Source organism: Carex rostrata, chromosome 1 (assembly GCF_964058835.1).
Source record: "Carex rostrata chromosome 1, lpCarRost1.2, whole genome shotgun sequence".
NCBI classification, from domain to species: Eukaryota; Viridiplantae; Streptophyta; class Magnoliopsida; order Poales; family Cyperaceae; genus Carex; species Carex rostrata.
In genome coordinates, this window is record NC_135918.1 from 18,833,401 (window position 1) to 18,840,861 (window position 7,461).

Sequence of the window (7,461 nt, forward strand, 5' to 3'; positions counted from 1 at the left end):
TATTGTACATGCTGACTGAATACCTTTTATTCAATCTTTCCCTTTGTTTCAGATCTTTAATTAGGAGGTAACCACTGAATGATGTTACATCTAATTATTTATCCTGTAGCAATTTGCTGCATTCAAAATATATTTGGGCCGACTAGATAATTCTATAAGACCATAATAAGATAATTCTATAAGACCATAATAAGAAGTAATATTAGGCCCGAGACTATATATGCTTAAATATGTACTGCCCAATTAACACATTGTGGCCTATTATAACATCAATTAACATGCAGTGGACTGATTTGGCCCAATAGGCCTATACATCACCATCCCTTTATTTCTTTTGTATTTTTTTGCTTGTATATTATTTTTTGGTAATTTTCATGTATGAACTTAATTAGACCTTCATAGTTTGCTTGCCCAAGATCATTGATTTTAGAATCAGAGGTCAAAGTTAAAATATTCTTTTATCTGAGGTAGATAGTTCAGATTTGTATTAGACAACACATATAATCAATGTGGCTTTAATTGATCTAAAATAAAATTTGACGTACAATTTGGCCCAAAATTAACCAACTAGGCCTGCTCCAAGTTTCTAGCCCAGTACAAAATTATCAAATGTGATCTATCAAAACAAGGCCAGCTATCCAAATCAAAATGATAGACACCACGAAAATTAGATCAAATTTTAATTCTGTAGTAGGTTGAATAATACTATTATCTCATAACATAATATGCATTTCTAGATTTGATGTATATTATCTCATAACATAATCAATGGTATCATATCTCATATGATATATCAATCAGGAATCTTGTAGCTAGGTGTGACCAGTTTGATCCATATTGTGTTGGTAATGGAATACCATTCCATAAATCATAAGTGACATCTAGCATAATTAATACTCATGACTACCCGATCAATACATATGATATATATCATACAGTATCATTTATCAAATACAGACAGTACCAGAAATATACTACTTGTGCTATGTCCAATATCACATAAAAAATAATTGGATTGACAAAACTAAAATAACTAAATTAACATTTTGTTGCTCCAATAATTGTGTCACCATCATAACACATATTGTTTTAAGTGTGCAACATATTGGAATAGTCATCAAAATATGGTTCGTGAATAGAGAGAGAAATCAATGGTCACATTTTGGCTGCCTCTATCAAATTTTGTTATTAAAAAAAAAAAAAATCAATTGTCAGTGGGGGAAAAAGTAGATTTGAGGGCAATATCCACTATATATCTAACGGTCAAAAGCATTTTTTTTTTTTGTGCCTTAGCAAGAAAACTTAAGTTCATTTAAAACCACTAAACCTTTGACGAATATTGGACTAGCCAGTTTAAGCATTAGTGGAAAATCTATTGAATATTGCTAAATTTCTATAAGTGGAGTTGAGTTGATTCATGACTTGTTGTTAGGTCACCTTTGATAAAAAAATTAAGGACCTCCACTAGTGGTGCTACTTTTACTTGATTATTCGGTCCTGATCCAGTACCGAACCATATTTTTTAGCTGAATAGAGCCTCAAATTTTGAGTTAAAATTTCCGATTAAGTATCATATTTCTAATTTTTTTTATTTTGTACTATTTAGTCATATGTTTTTTAGACATTGTTCATGTAAATGTATAAATAAGTCTCAGATCTAGTGCTTTTTGTTGTATTTTTTATATATTTTTTTAGTTAGAATGTTGTTTATGTAACAATTTGTGTAATGTAATTGTTAATGTTGTTTATATTGATAAATGTGGTGCTTTTGGTATGTGCTTAGATTAAATTCAAAGTTTTTGGTATATTGGTAAATGTAGTGTAAGAATTAGTTATGTTTACTGGACTTCAATTTCTGTATATATTATTGTTTAGAACTCATGTTCATTTTGGAGATTGATCAATTGTAGTCATTGAAGATTAAGAAAGTAATGTGGGTGGCCATTTTTAATTTGGAATGATTAGTTCTGCTCATTATTCGTGATCAAATTATGTTTCGTAGGTGTCTATAGCAGAGTTGGTGTACATAGTTCTTGTCTGGTACTGTTTCGAATGCTTCCATTGAAATTCAAAGATGGAAGTGGAATTTGATGCAGAAATTATCTAATTACTTAACACTGTAGTTGCATGTGAAATATAAGTATTTTATATTTATATTATTCTTTACCATGAATTTCTTTTGGACCGCGTTATAAGGTACCAATTGTGCCTATTACAAGCAAACACACATAACTTGAATAAAATTTGTTGGGTACAAGCAAACACATAAAATTGTAAGAATAATACACGCCTGTTACGGCCTCTTACAAGTCAACACACATAACTAGAATAAAAAGAGAAGAAAAAAGAAGAAATGAGTAAAATTCAAAACAGAGAAAAATATATTCATATATTAAACATCAAATAGAAGAAACGCTGTTCTAATTATATAGTCAAACCCTTCAAAAAGAAAGCACTCTCGTTGCTGGTGTGTGGAGTAATTCCTAACGAGTTGCATGCTCATTTCTTGCTCTTTTGATTTTCGGGCCAATAATTACTATGGCAAATCCCGTACCAAATCCGGTACCAAAACCCAATCCAATGAAAAGGCACAGGAGAACAATTTCAGTCATTTTCTTGGCAGGCTTTGTAAAAGGAGAGGTTGAATTGTTACCAGGGATTTGAACATTGCACAGCTTAGATAATGGCACACCACATAATCCTGGGTTCCCTTCAAACGATGAATTCGAGAATGTCAGAAACTGGTTAGATTGCGGGATTCTCCCAACCAGATGGTTAAATGAGAGATTTAAGACGGATAGAGAAGTCAGGGAGATTAGTTCCTGTGGAATCTCTCCCGAGAGTTGGTTACAAGAAAGGTCCAATGACTCGATTTGCGTCAAGCGTCCAAGTAGATTCGGAATGGATCCAATAAAAGCATTATGTGAAAGGTTTAGTGCTTTTATTCCTTTGAGCTCTCCAATAATCTCAGGAATGTCACCAGTGAATCTATTTGATGATAAATCAATCAAAATCATTAAATCAGGCAAGTTATTCTCTAGTGTCATTAGTGCCCCTTTATCCGTGATAGTAACAGATATCCCATCATAATCAAAAATAGACAGTTTAACACCAAGAGTTGTATCCAAGGATAAATTCTCCATGGACTTGAAATTTTTGAACCAGAGTGGTGGCAAACTTCCATTGAAGTTGTTTGAAGATAGATCAATTATTTGTAACAATGGGAAAAGATTTCCCAAATTTGAAGGAAATCCTAGTGTACCATAGAATCTATTGGACCTTAGAATAATGACTTGGAGATTCGGGAGCTTCCCTAGTGAAAACGGGAAAGTGCCACCTATGCGGTTGTTCCCTATGTCAAGGAGTGCCAAGTCTTCACACCTTGTTAAAGATCTAGGCAAATTGCCTTCAAGATTGTTGCTGTTCAAATCCAAAAAGACGAGTGCACAAGACCTGCTTATGTGACGAGATAGTATTCCTGAAAGTTTGTTTCCTCTTAAACTCAGGAACACCATATGTTGATTGCCTATGATGCATGAAGGAATTGATCCACTCAAGTTGTTGTATGATAGATCCAGTATGCCAATATTTAAGTCACAAATTGAAGATGGGATTTCTCCAGTTAGCATATTACTGGATAAATTGAGATATAAAGTTTGCACCATAAAGTTGAGTGGGATTTCTGAGAATTCATTGTTGGAATAGTCCAAAACGTAAGCAACCACAAGTGGGGCCACCCCTTTTAGCTTGTTAAAACTAAAATCAACGGCGAGAAAGGAAAAACCAGGAGGAACATCTTCTACACTAGTAAACATGTTGTGCGAAAGGTCAAGTATTGCACCAGAAACGAACCTCTCCCATATCAACCTTGGTATAGCTCCGTGCAACTGGTTTTTTGATAGATCAACATACTCCAATTGACCTGCATTTCTCAGTAATCGAGGTATTTGACTGAGGTTGCACGATAGTAAGTTAAAGTCAAATGTTCCATTAAAATTGTTTGAGCTGAGGTCAAGAGTATTTAGACTTGCGAGACAAACCATTGAATTTGGAATTGGTCCACTAAATTGGTTCCAACTTAGATTAAGTTCATTCAGATTTGAGAACTTAAATATTTGCCAGGGAATTGGTCCATCCAATTGATTTTCAGAAAGGACAAGCTTAATCAATGGAGAAAATTGAAAAAAAGACTCTTTTAGTCTGAACTGGCCTGAGAGCTTGTTGTCATAAAGATCTAGTTCTTTCAAATTTGGAAGAGAAAACAAACTTGGGGGGATTGAACCAGAGAGTGAGTTAAGGGAAAGGTACAATGTTGCTAATTTCCCAAGTTTTTCGATGGAAGAGGGTATTTCTCCTGAAAAGTTGCAATTTGAAAGATTGAGTTCAGATAAATTTCTGAGGTTGCCAATTGAATCTGGTATGCTACCAAAAAAGTTTGTGTCATAAAGAACCAAGCTCTCCAAAGAACTCACGATTGGAAAATTAGGTAAAGTCCCGAGTAGCTCTCAATTAAATGATAAATCAAGCTTGGTCAATGTTGGGATTTGAAAAATCTCATGTGGAAACGTCCCCTCAAGGTCACAACTATCCAATAGGAGTTCTTTTAATGGAAATTCAGCAAAGTAGTCAGGAATCTGGGTTTGCAAACTGTTGCTACTGAGGGGAAGCACAGTTAGCGAACTGAGTTAGCGAACTGGGGCCTGACAGATTACAATCAGCCATACTGAGAACTTGTAAGTGGGGGACCGACTCAGACAGAGCTCTGCACCACTCTGTTCCATTCTCAGAGATATAGACACCATCAAGATAGAGCTCCCTTAAATTGCTAAGCTGGCTAACCAATGTCCGCAGATTTGGTTCGTGCAGTTCCAAATAAATATAACAGTAGAGACATGAAAGGTCAAGGGAGATCAAGTTTGTGAGGTTGGCTATGGCTATTGGGATTTGACCAAAGAAATCTGTGTTGGATAAGTTGAGATGAGTAAGCATAGTTAGCTTCTCAAACCCATGAGTTGGAATCTGGTTTTGTGAAAAGTCATTGTTTGCGAGGTTGAGGTGTCGGAGCGAGGTTAGATTAAAGATTGCGGCACTGAGGTTACCTTTAATGTCACGGTTGCTGATGTCAAGAGCAGTGATATGTCCAGTTGCTTCATTGCAAGACACTCCCTCCCAGCCACGACAACAGTCTGTTCCCGGTTGCCAAGAGGTAAGATTAGATTGGAAGAAGCCAGTTTTGAGTTGGAGAAGGGAAGAGCTCTGGTCAGGTAGGCATGAGACATGGGTTGTCACAGAAACAGAGGGAAGCAAAAGAGATGAGAGGATAATGAGTAGAGTGTAGAGACATGAGTGCATAGAGTTTGGCCAAGCAAAATCCATTTGGATCTGGTAGAAACAACAGAAGGGTAGAGAATGATTGATTATGCAAGTGACATATATAAGCAACACGGCTGTAAACAGTGCATGTAATTTAAGAAACCCAGCTGTAAATGTGAACAATGTCTGGTACTCTTCAGTTGACTTGGGTCAACCCTAGGGATGAAGACCATCAAAGGCACTGTAAAGTTAGCCCCAGTGATAAAGACCATCAAAGGTACTCTTCAATTGACTTGGGTCAACCCCAGTGAAGAAGACCATTAACTGAATGATAATTTAAGTCCCTTCAATTGATGTGTCAAGAGGAGGTATGATTCTTCTAAATGTGTAATATGAAATACATAAATAATATACTATCATTGTCACAAATAATACCCAGTTGTAGGGTTAGAAAGAATAGCTTCTTCAACTTATCTTTTAGTGTGAACTCCTACCATATCAACTAGTAAAAGTGCTGAGTTAACAATGTTTTTATCACCGAAAATTGTTAAACTCAGACATTTCTCGAGCAGATTTGAAAAGAGAATACAGGTACGGAGTTTTTGTCTGTACACACAAGTGCGGCATCACTTACGTACAATACTCATGTTTCGTGTCTCTTGAAGTAACTTCAGAGTAGTCACGAGCCATAAAAAGAGGGAGCTAAATTTACTGGCAAGTGACAACTCACATAGAGGCTTTGATTTTTCACTCTGGCTGCATTCAACTACAAAATTAGAGAGAATCAATGAAACTTGCAAGATTGAAAAATCATTTATGAGTACAAATTGGGTAAGCTTAACCTAAAAAAGGAACTTTATCTTAATCAACTTCACACAATATAGTCCCAATATTTTTTTAACGTATTTTAGTTCATTTGTGTTAATTCGCAATGATTTTCGACCGCTTGATCAACAAAAGGAAATTCAAATGTTATACAATGGGAAGATAAACATATGGTTTGTGAAGTAGATCAAGATCAATTGCTATAATGCATAATCTGAAGTCAATCTGAGAGTCAAGTTGAAGCTCACCCCAGCTTTACTAAAAGCAAATACTAATAAAATCTTTCTAAGTCTGCTATGTCAAGAACTTTAGAGAATAATTTTGAAGGATGTGCAGATATGTTACTACTGGTTAAATTGTAATACTGTCTGAAGTCTGATTTCAAATTGCAAACAAGAGTGAGACTATGTTAATATGCATATTACATATCGACCAGTGCTATGGATACATATTTCTATTTTCAAGGTTCAAACAGACGATCCGAACCATTAAACATGATCAACACATGAAAATGTACTTAAAGTCCAATTTTTACATTTTTTAGAATTTTTTTACTATTTTTTAGATAGGTAGAAAACTATTGTTTTTGGATGGTTCAGAATTTTCAAATCAAGTGGTTTTTTATCTAGATTAAATATTCGGTCATGATATTAACAGAGTAGTATTGGCTTCATGCAGCGCAACAACCTTTTGAAGTGCTGCTTATATTCTATAGCTCTTACGCCGCATGATGCTAAAACTGATCTGTTAAAATATTTACCAAAATGTTTGTTCCGGTCTTGTAGTTCCAAATTTTTTATTAATAGGAAAATAAATAAAAAAAATATCTATAACATCAGGTATTGCATTTTTATGAGGCTCCCAGTAATTAGCCTTCAACCAATCAATAGCCTGAAATACATGACAGTAAAAAAAATCATATTAGTAAAATACGGTTTGTTTACCAAGTCAAAAATATTTGTGCAGTGTTTCCGAAAGAACACCCTGTAGTATTTGCAAATAACATATCTTTTTATTTCATGATAGCCACCAAAATGCACGAGTTATACTAAAATGACGACAAAGGTACATTGAATTATGTCTATTATTCTAATAAAGCCTGGGTTGAGTTCAAGTGAAACCAAGCCAAAAAAAATTAAAAAATTAAAAAAAACTTGACACTTGCAGCACGAACAAGCTGCAGTGAAGGGAGGTCTCTGTGAGAACTTTCTACAACAAAACACATGTTGAAATGAATAATAAGATATCATGAAAGAGAATAAAATATATATTCGAGAGTTCTACTAAATACTAAGTTACTAACCATGACGTCGATCGACAAGT

General features: G+C 34.7%; 1 pseudogene across 1 annotated transcript; it reads right to left on the reverse strand.

Moving 5' to 3' along the window:
* Positions 1-2,221: 2,221 nt before the first annotated feature.
* LOC144572207 (uncharacterized) lies at positions 2,222-5,357 on the reverse strand (annotated as a pseudogene). Its single transcript, XR_013517704.1, has 2 exons — positions 4,695-5,357; positions 2,222-4,600 (listed from the first exon to the last, which is right to left on the reverse strand). The product of XR_013517704.1 is annotated as an uncharacterized LOC144572207 (transcript).
* Between the last annotated feature and the right edge of the window lie 2,104 nt (positions 5,358-7,461).